The sequence below is a fragment of the Tursiops truncatus genome, chromosome 1 (assembly GCF_011762595.2).
Source record: "Tursiops truncatus isolate mTurTru1 chromosome 1, mTurTru1.mat.Y, whole genome shotgun sequence".
Taxonomy (NCBI): Eukaryota; Metazoa; Chordata; class Mammalia; order Artiodactyla; family Delphinidae; genus Tursiops; species Tursiops truncatus.
Genome location: NC_047034.1, coordinates 76,456,417 through 76,470,831, shown reverse-complemented (window position 1 = coordinate 76,470,831; position 14,415 = coordinate 76,456,417). Strand labels below are relative to the sequence as shown.

General features: G+C 42.8%; 1 long non-coding RNA gene and 2 other non-coding genes across 3 annotated transcripts; 1 reads left to right on the top strand and 2 right to left on the bottom strand.

The window, feature by feature from the left end:
• Positions 1-494: 494 nt before the first annotated feature.
• TRNAN-GUU (transfer RNA asparagine (anticodon GUU)) lies at positions 495-568 on the bottom strand. Its single transcript has one exon. It is a non-coding gene; the product is annotated as a tRNA-Asn (tRNA).
• Positions 569-4,141: 3,573 nt separating this feature from the next.
• LOC141279556 (uncharacterized) lies at positions 4,142-5,345 on the top strand. Its single transcript, XR_012334028.1, has 3 exons — positions 4,142-4,290; positions 4,436-4,502; positions 5,311-5,345. It is a non-coding gene; the product is annotated as an uncharacterized lncRNA (long non-coding RNA).
• A 6,632-nt stretch (positions 5,346-11,977) lies between these two features.
• TRNAH-GUG (transfer RNA histidin (anticodon GUG)) lies at positions 11,978-12,049 on the bottom strand. The gene has a single exon. It is a non-coding gene; the product is annotated as a tRNA-His (tRNA).
• Between the last annotated feature and the right edge of the window lie 2,366 nt (positions 12,050-14,415).

Genomic DNA, 14,415 nt, shown 5'->3' with positions numbered 1-14,415 from the left:
GTTATAGCTAATAAGACAAAGTAAGGTGAGAGAATGGAACCATATGTAAAACCATGTAAACTCTCTTATAGAACAGTTGCCCTTCTGGCACTCCACCCATACACATGTGTACAAGAATGATGAGTGCAGAATTGTTTGTAATAATAAAAGCATAGAAACAAATTAATTTCAAAGGTATATGTAAAGGGTTCAATAAATACTAGTACAAACAATGGATAAAACTTCACTGTTAAAAGGAACCCAGAGGGTAACGATGAGCTGATGACTCTACCCTCTTTCCAGGAATCCTGGATTCCAGGTGACCTGTGTCCTTCGGGGGTCTTCTGTGAGGATCAGAAGAGCAGCAGTGATCTTGGCTTAGGTTCTCTTGCTGTGGACAAGACACGGGTGACAAGAAAAGTAAAGGAGGCCTTCCTCTGAGTTTACGTAGAAATGATGTACGAGGCAGAAATAACTGCAAACCCTTAAATTACATATTGAAAAGGCCACGAAGACGTCCCTGGGTGGACTCGAACCACCAACCTTTCGGTTAACAGCCGAACGCGCTAACCGGTTGCGCCACAGAGACGCGGGGAAGCATCCTCTTTCATCTATGTAGAACGTAAGCAGTCCCAAGGTAGGCGGAGCCACCCGTCTTTCGCAGGACAGCGACGACGGCTCCGAAGGCTCGGACAACGGGAGAGGAGGAGTCGACGCAGCGTGCTCCTTCCGGTGGGGGAGCCGTGCGTCGGGCTATCCCGAAGGCCCAAGGGCAGCCGAGCGTCCCCGCCGCGCCTTGCTCCACACCCGCCGCAGATATCGGCGCCCCGGAGGCGCCCCCGGGCCTGAGCTGAGGGGGGCCGGAGGGAAGCTGCGTGCCCAATGGGTTCCGTGACAGCTCCCCGTTTGCTCCGCCTTCACTCGACCATCTCCCCAGCTGGGCAGCGGTTTAGTAGATGTGGTCGGCTTGGCTGCAGCGGGAAGGAAATCAGGTCCAAAGAGCAAATGTGAAAAGGAGCGAAAGAAAGCAGAGGCATGGATGAGACAGACCTCCCAGGAAGCCTGTGAGGCACAGGCCGGATCTTGAGAGATTAAAATTGGTTTTATTAAGTAACTGAATAGGGAGGGAGAACAGGAGAAGGGCGTGAAAGAGAGAAAAGCACGAGCATGTGTGTCTAAGAATTAAACAGCAAAAATAATGTGAAAATATTTATGTCAAAGAAACTACCTGTTGGCCTCTGGTGCATCGTGACTGTACAGTGATTAGTGCTGTGTTGTGGCTGCATCAACCTCGGTTCAAATCAAAGTTACAGCAAGTTCGTGTCTATGACCTGTCTTTCGGTTTGCTTTTAATGCCAGCACCAGCTGCGCCCTTTAGCAGCGTTCAGAGAGCAGTTTACTGCTGGCCGCCGAGCGCGATGCGGTGAGAAGAGCAGTAAATCCCACAGTGCACAAACCCGCGGGCGCCGGTCAAAGCGAAACCTAGGACGGTTCCTTGTCTCACTGTTGAGCAGGACATATCCCCAAAGTTGAAAACCGCCTCTCAAGGATCCTTGTCTGTATCTTCCACTAATAAAATAGTGTGGTCATAGCCGTTTTACTGTTAAAGATAATTCAAATACCAGTGAGGGTTGTTACACTAAAGGAGAACGAGTTTTTAATGAGTTTACAGTAAAATGCGAACTAGTTGTTCATTGTCTACACCAGCTTGCCTTCGTTCACCAGTCACTAGTTTTGAACTATAGTTCACGTAGAGTTAAAAGCACATATCTTTATGCAAGGCAGAAATAGAGACACAGATGTAGAAGACAAATGTATGGACACCAAGGGAGAAAAACCTAGAGGGGGGAATGGATGAACTTGAATATTGGGATTGACATATATACACTAATTTGTATAAAAAAACTAACAAGTTGTGGAATTTTAGCAAACGTAATCATCACCCAGATCAAGTTATAGAAAATTGCCATGATCCCAGAAATATACTCAGTCCCTTTCCAGGCAATTGTTACCCTATCGCATTTAGTTAATTACTATTGTGAGGTCTATTGCCGAAATTACTATTGCCTGCTATTGAAATTCAAATGAATGAATGTATATTTTTGTATCTGGCTTTTAAAATACAACATTATGTTCATTAAACATAACCATATTATTGTGTATATCACTTCTTAATTTTGGTATTATTGGAGTAATTCTGGTGTTATTGTTTTCAATGAATATTCTTGGTGCATTGATAAATATTCTATACCAATCTTTTTGTATACTTATGCATTCATGGAAGTACTGCAACTGCTGGGTCGTGGAGTAGGTACAAGATTAACTTTATTAGAAACTGACAAACAGTGCCCTAGAATGTTTTCAAACCAGCAACTACAGTTGCAGTTTCTGTGCATTCTTGTCAGCATTTGGTGTACTAATTCTTTTAGATATAGCCATGCTGGAGGGTGTGTAATGATATGTCCTTATAGTACTAATGTGCATTTCCCTAATAAATAAAAATGTCAGGAATATTTTCTTATAACTTCTGGCCGTTAAGATATCTTCCTTTGTGATCCAGGACGACCCTGGCTTAGCCTTTCCAGGGAAAGGAAACAGGGTCAGGTGGTCGGTCGCTGTGGTGCAGGTGGATCCTTCCGAGGCAGCTCTCGGAGACAGAGACCCAGGCTCAGTGTGTTCCCAGTGGCGACACGTGCAGATCTAATGACTGGCACAGCATCAGCGGAGAGTGCCCGGCCTCCCAGGCCTTTGCCATCTCCACACACTCATCAGTTGAGCGAGGATGGAATATATTGTTTACATATTCTCTTTCATTCGAGTCATATTCATTTTCCTGAGTAATTTGACTTTTCAGTTCATCTCACTACCACAAACGGAAAACTGTTATCGGTGCCATAATCAGAAGGTAGGTGTAAAAATGAATACCAAAAGGATGGCGATCCAGGCAACTTCTCCAACTGCTCTTGATTCAAATCCCTGGGGTCTGGGCTTCCCTGGTGGCGCGGTGGTTGAGAGCCCGCCTACCGATGCAAAGGATATGGGTTCGTGCCCCGGTCCGGGAGGATCCCACATGCTGCGGAGCGCCTGGGCCCGTGAGCCGTGGCCGCTGAGCCTGCGCATCCGGAGCCTGTGCTCCGCAACGGGAGAGGCCACAGCAGTGAGAGCCCCGCGTACCGAAAAAAAAAAAAAAAATCCCTGTGGTCTCTACCAGACAATGAGCGTGTTTTCCTTTTTCCCTTGGACACTCACACTGAAGACCTATTGGGACAAATGTTGCTTCCACTGTAGGACAAGAGGATAGCCAGGGAGAGGGAGGGGGAGAGGATGTGGACCAAGTGTGCAGAGGCAGCGGGTAGAGTACGTAGATGAGACGGAGCTGAGGCTGTGGGTCCCTCCTTCTGGAGCCACCGCTGAAAGGTGGTTAGTCTGATGGGCCGGGCTGAGGGTGGGTTTATGAGAGGGTGTGGGGGTGGATGGGAGAGGTTTGGAGGGTCTTCGCTTGAATTCCTTTGGGGAGAGCAGTTTAGAAGAACGGCAAAGGGCGGGTGGAGGGGAGGGTGGTGATCCTGAGCGAACACTGGAGGGGTGGGAGCCTGCACTGGTGCCTGCAGGGTGTGTTCCCCTAGTTACCTGACAAAAGAGTTGTCATGATCTTGAAGGTGCTTTCCCCAGGGTGTAAGGCTTATCCACTGCACTTCTGAAAAGCTGATGGCTGCGATTTCCCCACCTGTGGGAGGGAATTGGTGCTGGTTGTGGGGGGGGCGGGGGTTTGAGTTGCCGCTCTCTCCTGATATCCCTTGGTTCATGGCAGACGACGTCTCTTCCGTGATGCCTCACTGTGCTACGCCGACCCAGGGCAAGAGGCGCGCCACACTGTGTTCAACTGCCTCGGAATTCCGGTGAGCAGCCGCATCTTCCTGGCCCTCCTATGTCGTGACCAAAGTGTATGGATGGGTCCTGCTTCTTGCGCCAAGCCTCCTGACTGTCCTGTTTGTGTGTCCGTGTCCCTGTGTGGCACTTTGCTGGGGAGGCCCGCTGGCTGGCAGGCACCAGCAACAGAGAAGCCACACCACAGGGGTGGTGAAAAAACATGGGAGACGTTGCCCGGAAGCCTCGCGCTCCACAGTCTCTTTGGGGCAGGTCAGAAGGAGGTACCGCTTCCGGGAACATGGAGGCCAGAGGCCTGCCTTCTCAAGGAGGCTCCCGGGACCAACAGCGCTTTCCCTTCCAGGCCTAGCCAACTCCATGGCCTCTCATAAGGCTTCCCCTTCTCCCGCCTCCTTCTCTACTCCAGCTGTGTTCTTCGGGAGTGTAAGTCACCCCTCCCAATAAGCAGAAGTGTCCCAACATACCTCTAGTGATAGGGAAAGGAGTTGGATCAACGTTTTCTAACAAGAGGAAGAGAGAGCACTTGTGGTGGTAGGAGGCAACACCTTCTTGTTGGTTCTCTTGGCAGACACAAGGGCCCGGAATTGAAGCTCCTCATTGAGGGATTGGGTGGCATAGCCCAGGAACCTGGCCAGGTAGGCATCTCTCCCACTGCTCCTTAGGGAACAGCAGGAAATCCTGCGGCATCCACTCTTACCCAGAAGAGATGCCCAGAAAATGCTCCAGTAGAGCCCAGAATCTGTGCACTGAACCACTTTGGAGTGACGCTCCCATTGTCAGTTCTTCCCTCAGTGGACCTTGGACAGTGGAGAAATGATTGAAGAGGATATGCCCTTCAATGGCAGTAAAAATTCTACTTTTCTCTGACTTGCCTCACTGTGCCCCTCCACTCCCCCAGTCTAGCATCTCTAGGATAGAAGGCACTGGTTTTGCTTTCCTGGCCGAGTTTTTGGTCCATGGCTCCTTTACCTTTAATGGATATTTATTCTCATATTCACAAGTTATAGTAGAAAGGCATTCATATGAGCCTTTCCCAATGCTGTAGTTTGAAACCACCCCAATGTTCATCATACGTGAAATAGTTTTACATTAGTGTAATGCTTATCATTAACACCAAAATTAAGGTGTGAGAAACACAAATATATATATATATTAAACATAATAATGTTGCTTGATAATAGCTAGATAGAAACGTGTATATTCAGAAACATGAACTTGAAGAAAGAGCAAGCCTAATTTGAGACGGAAGACATCAGAATTGTTTAAAGTATCAGGGGATGGGTGGGCATTACCTGGAAGGTGTATCAGAGGGCCATGCTTGAATGACAAAAAATTTCTATGTCGTGATCCTGGTGATGATTACACATTTCAATATTCAAATAGCTGCCCATTAATGATATGTGTATTTTGTTCTGTGAACACACTTTAATAATTTCCTTTTAGGGTAAAAATTGGAGGTCGGATGTCAGAGAATCCAGTGAAGACGATGACTGGATTGGAGTACATTGTAAACTGTTTATTTCAATAAAGTCTGGAGCCCAGATCCCATTTGGAGTTGCAGGGAGATTCTGAAGATTCAGATCACTCCCCAAAGGAGAGCCATTCGTACCACCCTTGATCATGACAGGAGTGACCCTTCCAAATGAAACTAAGATAAAATTCGAGGTTGAATTTTGTACATGAGCCAATCAGAGTTTTATGGAGCCCTTTGTGTGCAGTGTCCAATGAAGCTAAGACTTAAGCTTTGGTTTTACCATTTGTCTTAGTGTTCTGTCTGTCCATTTTTTTCTTTTTTTTTCAGTATAGTTTTTAGCGCTTGTTATCATTGGTGGATTGGATTTGGTTTTTGGTTTGGTTGCTCTCTTCTTTCTTTCTTTTTTTTATTACTTTTTATTTTTAATAATAATTTTTGTTTTTATTTTAATAACTTTATATATTTTATTTACCTTCTTTTTTCCTTTCTTTTTTTTCCCCTTTTCTTCTGAGCCATGTGGCTGACAGGGTCTTGGTGCTCCGGCTGGGTGTCAGGCCCAAGCCTCTGAGGTAGGAGAGCTGAGTTCAGGACATTGGTCCACCAGAGACCTGCCCACATAATATCAAACGGTGAAAGCTCTCCCAGAGATCTCCATCTTAATGCTAAGACCCAGGTCCACTTATGACCAGCAAGCTACAGTGCTGGACACCCTATGCCATACAACTAGCAGGACAGGAACACAACACCACCCATTAGCAGAGAGGCTGCCTAAAATCATAATAAGTTCACAGATACCCCAAAACACACCACCAGACACAATCCTGCCCACCAGAAATACAAGATCCAGCCTGATCCACCAGAACACAGGCACCAGCCCCCTCCACCAGGAAGCCTAAACAACCCACTGAACCATCCTTACCCACTGGGGGCAGACACCAAAAACAATGGGAACTACAAACCCGCAGCCTGTGAAAGGGAAACCCCAAACATGGTAATTTAAGCAAAATGAGAAGACAATGAAATACACAGCAGATGAAGGAGCAAGGTAAAAACCCACCAGACCAAACAAATGAAGAGGAAATACGCAGTCTACCTGAAAAAGAATTCAGAGTAATGACAGTAAAGATGATCCAAAATCTTGGAAATAGAATGGAGAAAATATAAGAAACGTTTAACAAGGACCTAGAAGAACTAAAGAGCAAACAAACAATGATGAACAACACAATAAATGAAATTAAAAATTCTCTAGAAGGAATCAATAGCAGAATAACTGAGGCAGAAGAACAGATAAGTGACCTGGAAGGTAAAATAGTGGAAATAACTACTGCAGAGCAGAATAAAGAAAAAAGAATGAAAAGAATTGAGGACAGTCTCAGAGACTTCTGGGACAATATTAAACACACCAACATTCGAATTATAGGGGTCCCAGAAGAAGTAGAGAAAAAGAAAGGGACTGAGAAAATATTTGAAGAGATTATAGTTGAAAACTTCCCTAATATGGGAAAGGAAATAGTCAATCAAGTCCAGGAAGCAGAGAGAGTCCCATACAGGATAAATCCAATGAGAAACACGCCAAGACATATATTTATCAAACTATCAAAAATTAAATACAGGGCTTCCCTGGTGGTGCAGTGGTTGAGAGTCTGCCTGCCGATGCAGGGGACACGGGTTCGTGCCCCAGTCCAGGAAGATCCCACATGCCGCGGAGTGGCTGGGCCCGTGAGCCATGGCCGCTGAGCCTGCGCATCCAGAGCCTGTGCTCTGCAACAGGAGAGGCCACAATGGTGAGAGGCCCACGTACTGCAAAAAAAAAAAAAAAAAATTAAATACAAAGAAAAAATATTAAAGGCAGCAAGGGGAAAACAACAAATAGCATACAAGGGAATCCCCATAAGGTTAACAGCTGATCTCTCAGCAGAAACTTGGCAAGCCAGAAGGGAGTGGAAAGACATATTTAAAGTGATGAAAGGGAAAAACCTGTAACCAAGATTACTTTACCCAGCGAGGATCTCATTCATATTTGAAGGAGAAATTAAAACCTTTACAGACAAGTAAAAGCTAAGAGAATTCAGCACCACCAAACCAGCTTTACAACAAATGTTAAAGGAACTTCTCCAGGCAGGAAACACAAGAGAAGGAAACGACCTACAAAAACAAACCCAAAACAATTAAGAAAACGGTAATAGGAACATACATATCGATCACTACCTTAAATGTAAATGGATTAAATGTTCCAACCAAAAGACAACTGGCTGAATGGATACAAAGACAAGACACATATATATGCTGTCTACAAGAGACCTACTTCAGACCTAGGGACACATACAGACTGAAAGTGATGGGATGGAAAAAGATATTCCATGCAAATGGAAATCAAAAGAAAGGTGGACTAGCAATTCTCATATAAAAAAAAATACACTTTAACATAAGGACTATTACAAGAGACAAAGAAGGACACTACATAATGATCAAGGGATCAATCCAAGAAGAAGATATAACAATTGTAAATATTTATGCACCCAGCATAGGAGCACCTCAATATATAAGGCAAATGCTAACAGCCATAAAAGAGGAAATCAACAGTAACACAATAATAGCAGAGAACTTTAACACCCCACTTTCACCAATGGACAGATCATCCAAAATGAAAATAAATAAGGAAACACAAGCTTTAAATGATGCATTAAACAAGATGTATTTAATTGATATTTATAGGACATTCCATCCAAAAACAACAGAATACACTATCTTCTCAAGTGCTCATGGAACATTCCTCAGGATGGACCATATCTTGGGTCACAAATCAAGCCTTGGTAAATTTAAGAAAATTGAACTCTTATCAAGTGTATTTTCTGACTACAATTCTATGAGACTAGGTATCAATTACAGGAAATAATCTGTAAAAATTACAAACACGTGGAGGCTAAACAATACACTACTAAATAACCAAAGATAACTGAAGAAAGCAAAGAGGAAATAAAAAATACCTAGAAACAAATGACAATGAAAACACAAAGACCCAAAACCTATAGGATGCAGCAAAAGCAGTTCTAAGAGGGAAATTTATAGCAATACAATCCTACTTCAAGAAACAAGGAACTTCTCAAATAAACAACCTAAACTTACACCTAAAGAAATTAGACAAAGAAAACAAACAAACCCCCCCAAAGTTGGCAGAAGGAAAGAAATCATAAAGATCAGTTCAGAAATAAATGAAAAAGAAATGAAGGAAACAATAACAAAGATCAATAAAACTAAAAGCTGCTTCTTTGAGAAGATAAATAAAATTGGTAAACCATTAGCCAGATTCATCAAGAAAGAAAGGGAGAAGACTCAAATCAACAGAATTAGAAATGAAAAAGGAGAAGTAACAACTGACTCTGCAGAAATACAAAGGATCATGAGAGATTACTACAAGCAACTCTATGCCAATAAAATAGACAACCTGGAAGAAATGGACAAATTCTTAGAAAAGCACAACCTTCAAAGAATGAACCGGGAAGAAATAGAAAATATAAACAGACCAATCACAAGCACTGAAATTGAAACTGTGATTAAAAATCTTCTAAAAAACAAAAGCCCAGGACCAGATGGCTTCACAGGCAAATTCTATCAAATATTTAGAGAAGAGCTAACATCTATCCTTCTCAAACTCTTCCAAAATATAGCAGAGGGAGGAATACTCCCAAACCCATTCTATGAGGCCACCATCACCCTGATACCAAAACCAGAAAAAGATGTCACAAAGAAAGAAAACTACAGGCCAATATCACTGATGAACATAGATGCAAAAATCCTCAACAAAATACTAGCAAACAGAATCCAACAACACACCATACACAATGATCAAGTGGGGTTTATCCTAGGAATGCAAGGATTCTTCAATATATGCAAATCAATCAATGTGATAAACCATATTAACAAATTGAAGGAGAAAAACCATCTCAATAGATGTAGAAAAAGGTTTCAACAAAATTCAACACCGATTTATGATAAAAACCCTCCAGAAAGTATGCATAGAGGGAACTTACCTCAACATAATAAAGGCCATGTATGACAAACCCACAGCCAACATCGTTCTCAATGGTGAAAAACTGAAACCATTTTCACTAAGATCAGGAACAAGACAAGACTGCCCACTCTCACCACTATTATTCAACATAGTTTTGGAAGTTTTAGCCACAGCAATCAGAGAAGAAAAGGAAATAAAAGGAATCCAAATCAGAAAAGAAGTAAAACTGTCACTGTTTGCAGGTGACATTATACTACACATAGGGAATCCTAAAGATGCCACCAGAAAACTACTAGAGCTAATCAATGAATTTGGTAAAGTAGCAGGATACAAAATTAATGCACAGAAATCTCTTACATTCCTATATACTAATGATGAAAAATATGAAAGAGAAATTAGGGAAACTCTCCTATTTACCATCACAACAAAAAGAATAAAATACCTAGGATAAACCCACCTAAGGAGACAAAAGACCTGCATGCAGGAAACTATAAGACACTGATGAAAGAAATTAAAGACGATAGAAACAGATGGAGAGGTATACCATGTTCTTGTATTGGAAAAATCAATATTGTTAAAATGATTATATGACCCAAAGCAATCTACAGATTTAGTGCAATCTCTATCAAACTACCAATGGCATCTTTTACAGAACTAGAACAAAAAACTTCACAATTTGTATAGAAACACAAAAGACCCCGAATAGCCAAAGCAATGTTGAGAAAGAAAAACGGAGCGGGAGGAATCAGGCTCCCTGACTTCAGACTATACCACAAAGCTACAGTAATCAAGACAGTATGATACTGGCACAAAAACAGAAATATAGAGCAGTGGAACAGGATAGAAAGCCCAGAGATAACCCATGCATATATGGTCACCTTATCTTTGATAAAGGAGGCAAGAATATACAATGGAAAAAAAGCAGCCTCTTCAATAAGTGGTGGTGGGAAAACTGGACAGCTACATGTAAAAGAATGAAATTAGAACACTCCCTAACACCATACACAAAAATAAACTCTAAATGGATTAAAGACCTAAATTTAAGGCCAGATACTCTTAAACTCTTAGAGGAAAACATAGGCAGAACTCTCCATGACATAAATCACAGCAAGATCATTTTTGACCCACCTCCTAGACAAATGGAAAGAAAAACAAAAATAAACAAATGGGAACTAATGAAACTTAAAAGCTTTTGCACAGCAAAGGAAACCATAAACAAGACGAAAAGACAACCGTCAGCATGGGAAAAAATATTTGCAAATGAAGCAACTGAAGAAGGATTAATCTCCGAAATTTACAAGCCGCTCATACAGCTCAATATCAGAAAAACAAACAACCCAATCCAAAAATGGGCAGAAGACCTAAATAGACATTTCTCCAAAGAAGATATATAGATTGCCAGCAAACACATGAAAGAATGCTCAACATCATTAATCATCAGAGAAATGCAAATCAAAACTACAATGAAGTATCACCTCATACTGGTCAAATTGCCATCATCAAAAAATCTACAAATAATAAATGCTGGAGAGGGTGTGGAGAAAAGGGAACCCTCTTGCACTGTTGGTGGGAATGTGAATTGGTACAGCCACTATAGAGAACAGTATGGAGGTTCCTTAAAAATCTAAAAATAGAACTACCATAGGACCCAGCAATCCCACTACTGAGCATATACTCTGAGAAAACCATAATTCAAAAAGAGTCATGTACCACAATGTTCATTGCAGCTCTATTTACAATAGCCAGGACATGGAAGCAACCTAAGTGTCCCTCAACAGATGAACGGATGAGGAAGATGTGGCACATATATACAATGGAATATTACTCAGCCATAAAAAGAAACAAAATTGAGTTATTTGTACTGAGGTGAATAGACCTAGAGACTGTCATACAGAGTGAGGTAAGTCAGAAAGAGAAAAACCAATACCGTATGCTAACACATATATGTGGAATCTAAAAAAAAAAAAAAAAGGTTTTGAAGAACCTAGGGGCAGGACAGGAGTAAAGACATAGACGTAGAGAATGGACTTGAGGACACGGGGAGGGGGAAGGGGAAGTTGGGACGAAGGGAGAGAATGGCATGGACATATATACACTACCAAATGTAAAGTAGATAGCTAGAGGGAAGCATCCGCATAGCACAGGGAGATCAGCTTGGTGCTTTGTGTCCTCCTAAAGGTGTGGGATAGGGAGAGTGGGAGGGAGACGCAAGAGGGAGGAGATATGGGGTTATATGTGTATGCATAGCTGACTCACTTTGTTACACAGCAGAAACTAACACACCATTGTAAAGCAATTATACTCCAATAAAGATGTTAAAAAATAATAAAATCTGTTTCTTTTTGTGTAAAAAAGCCTCACTGCTGTTTGAAATATTTCAACAACAACAAAAAAAATCCCTATAAGACTACACCATTTCCGTCGTCGAAGCCACACACGAGTTTCATTTAGAGCTTGAACCTGATCTTTAGGTATTTTCTCTTAAATGGTGAGACGTGGTTTAAGTGCAGAGCGCTTCAGCCTAGTGCACTGTTGGGTTGACCCCTGTTCTCCTGACTTTACTCCGTTTGGTGACTGAAGAGTTGTTCTGGTAACAGATACAACGCAGAAAAAAAGGGGAACACTGCCGTGACTCGGATTCGAACCGAGGTTGCTGCGGCCACAACGCAGAGTACTAACCACTATACGATCACGGCGCGCTACTGAGCCGGCGGCGAGGCTAGTTTTTGCGCTACTACTTTTAATATAAATTGCTTCCAATTATTTAGCTGTTCTGTTGTTGAAAACTGCAAGTATTCGTGAGTTTCCCTCTCGTCTTCCCTCCGTTATTCCCTTCGCATTCTGATGCATTTCTCATCTCCCCTGCGTCCAGCCGGTGCCTCAGATCAGGTCTCCTGGGAAGTATCTTTGCTTTGTCCTTGCCTCCCTTGCTTCATTCCCTCCTCCTTACATTTCCTCTTTTGACCAACCCTCCCCACCGCCTTCTTCCGGCTCCCGGCCCACCTACCTTGGCTGAGCTGAGGGAGGGCAGCGCCAGTGGCTCAGACTGTCGGGTGAAGGCGGAGCAAAGAACCGAAAGAACCGTTATGAGCCCATGGGGCATTCAGCTTCCCTTGAGTCCCACTCGGCTCAAGCCCGGGGTGTCGCGGCCCCGGACGACTCCGGGGCGCTGGCATCTGCGGCGGGTGTGGAGCAAGGCGCGGCGGGGACGCTTGGCTGCCTTTCTGCCTTCGGAATCGCCCAACGCACGGCTTTCCCACGAGTTTCTCTGGTTTTCCGTGGCTTTGGAATCAATACAACTGTCCTGCGAAAGGCGGGTGGCTCCGCCTAAAGTGGAAGGCGTGCTTGCTCTCTGTGGGATGAGGTGGGGAAGCAGGGAGAGGGAAGGTAAGGTTCAGGTGTCTCTGTGGCGCAATCGGTGAGCGCGGTCGGTTATTAATTGTCAAAGGTTGGTGGTTCGAGCCCAGTCAGAGACACCCCTCCTAGCTTTTTAAGGATGTAATTAAAAGGTTTGCAGTTATTTCTGTCTTGCACATCCTTTCACATAAACTTGAAGCTAGGCCTCTATTACCCTCCTTTTCACCTATGTCTTCTCCATAACAAGAGAACCTAAGCCGAGATCATCACTGATCCTCACAGAAGAGCTCTGAAGGAAACAGGTAGGTCACTTTGTCATCTCATCGTTACCTCTGGGTTCCTTTTAACAGTGAAGTTTCGTCCCTTGTTTGTACTAGTATTTATTGAGCCCTTTACATATAACTTTGAAATTAATTTGCTTATATGCTTTTATTATTACGAACAATACTGCAGTCATCATTCTTGTACACATGCCTATGGTTAGAGTGCCTGATGCACAATTGTTTTATGAGATATACACGGTTTTTTGTAAACGGTTCCATTCTCTCCCCTTTGTTGGCTTATTAGCTATAACTCTTTATTTTGTTATTTCAGCAACTGCTTTAGGCTTTAGAGCAGACGTCTGTAACTTACCACAGCCTGCCTTCAAGTGATGTCTTCACTTTTCTCCCCTGCTTGCCTTTATGCTATCGTTGTCATGCATTTTACTTTGAGTATGTTATAAACCCCACAACCCAAGGTTATTACTTTTCTTTAAACTGTCCCATGTTTTTAAAGAGATTTAAATAAGAAGGGGAAAAAGGTTATATATTTTTCACGCAGATACCATTTCTGTTGTCCTTCATCCCTTTGTGCTTATGGAGATTTCCCTCTGATGTGAGTTTCTTTCTTCCTGGAGGACTACTTTAACCTTTCTTGTGGTTTGGGTTGCTGGTGATGAAGTCTTTCAGCAATTGTATGTCTGTAAATATCGTTATTCACCTTTATTGTTGAAAGACTTTTTTGAGGATAGGCGCCATAGAATTCCATGTTGACTTTTTTCTCTCAGTTCTTTAAAGATGTTGCTCCACTGTCTTTTTCACTTGCTGCAGTGCTTCTGATGAGAAATCTGACATTATATTTATTTTCTGTATGTAGCATGTGTTATCCCTCTGGCTGCCTTTGAGATTTTTTTTCCCAACTGATTTGAGCAATTTAATTATTATGTGACTAGGTGTGGTCTTCTTCATGTTTATAGTGCTTGAGGATCATTTGACTCCTTGGATCAGTGGTTTATAATGTTAATTGTGGCTGGAAAATTTTCTGTCATTGCTTCTAAAAAATGAGTCTGATACAAAGCAAATCTGATACATGGTAGCAGTAGGTCCTGAGGAGGATCAGCAGACCCATGTAAAGCAACTACTCAGATGTTATAGGGAGACCTTCGAGCTTCTTCAGGTAAGTGGAGGTAACCTCCTTCATGTAACCTCCTCAAACAAGGGAGGAAGGGCTGCTTCTCAGGTAACCTGAGGCTTGGGGCAATTTAGGGTTTCAAGAGCCCCACCTTCATCAGAATCTATCCATAAGACCCCATCCCAATGATACCAGTCCTTCTTAATAAATTCCCTGACTTTAACATAAGAGATTCTGTGATGTTGGAAATTCAATTTAGGTTTAGTTTGCAGAGCTCGGGCCTACAGTGATACTACTAGACAAGGTTTGAAGG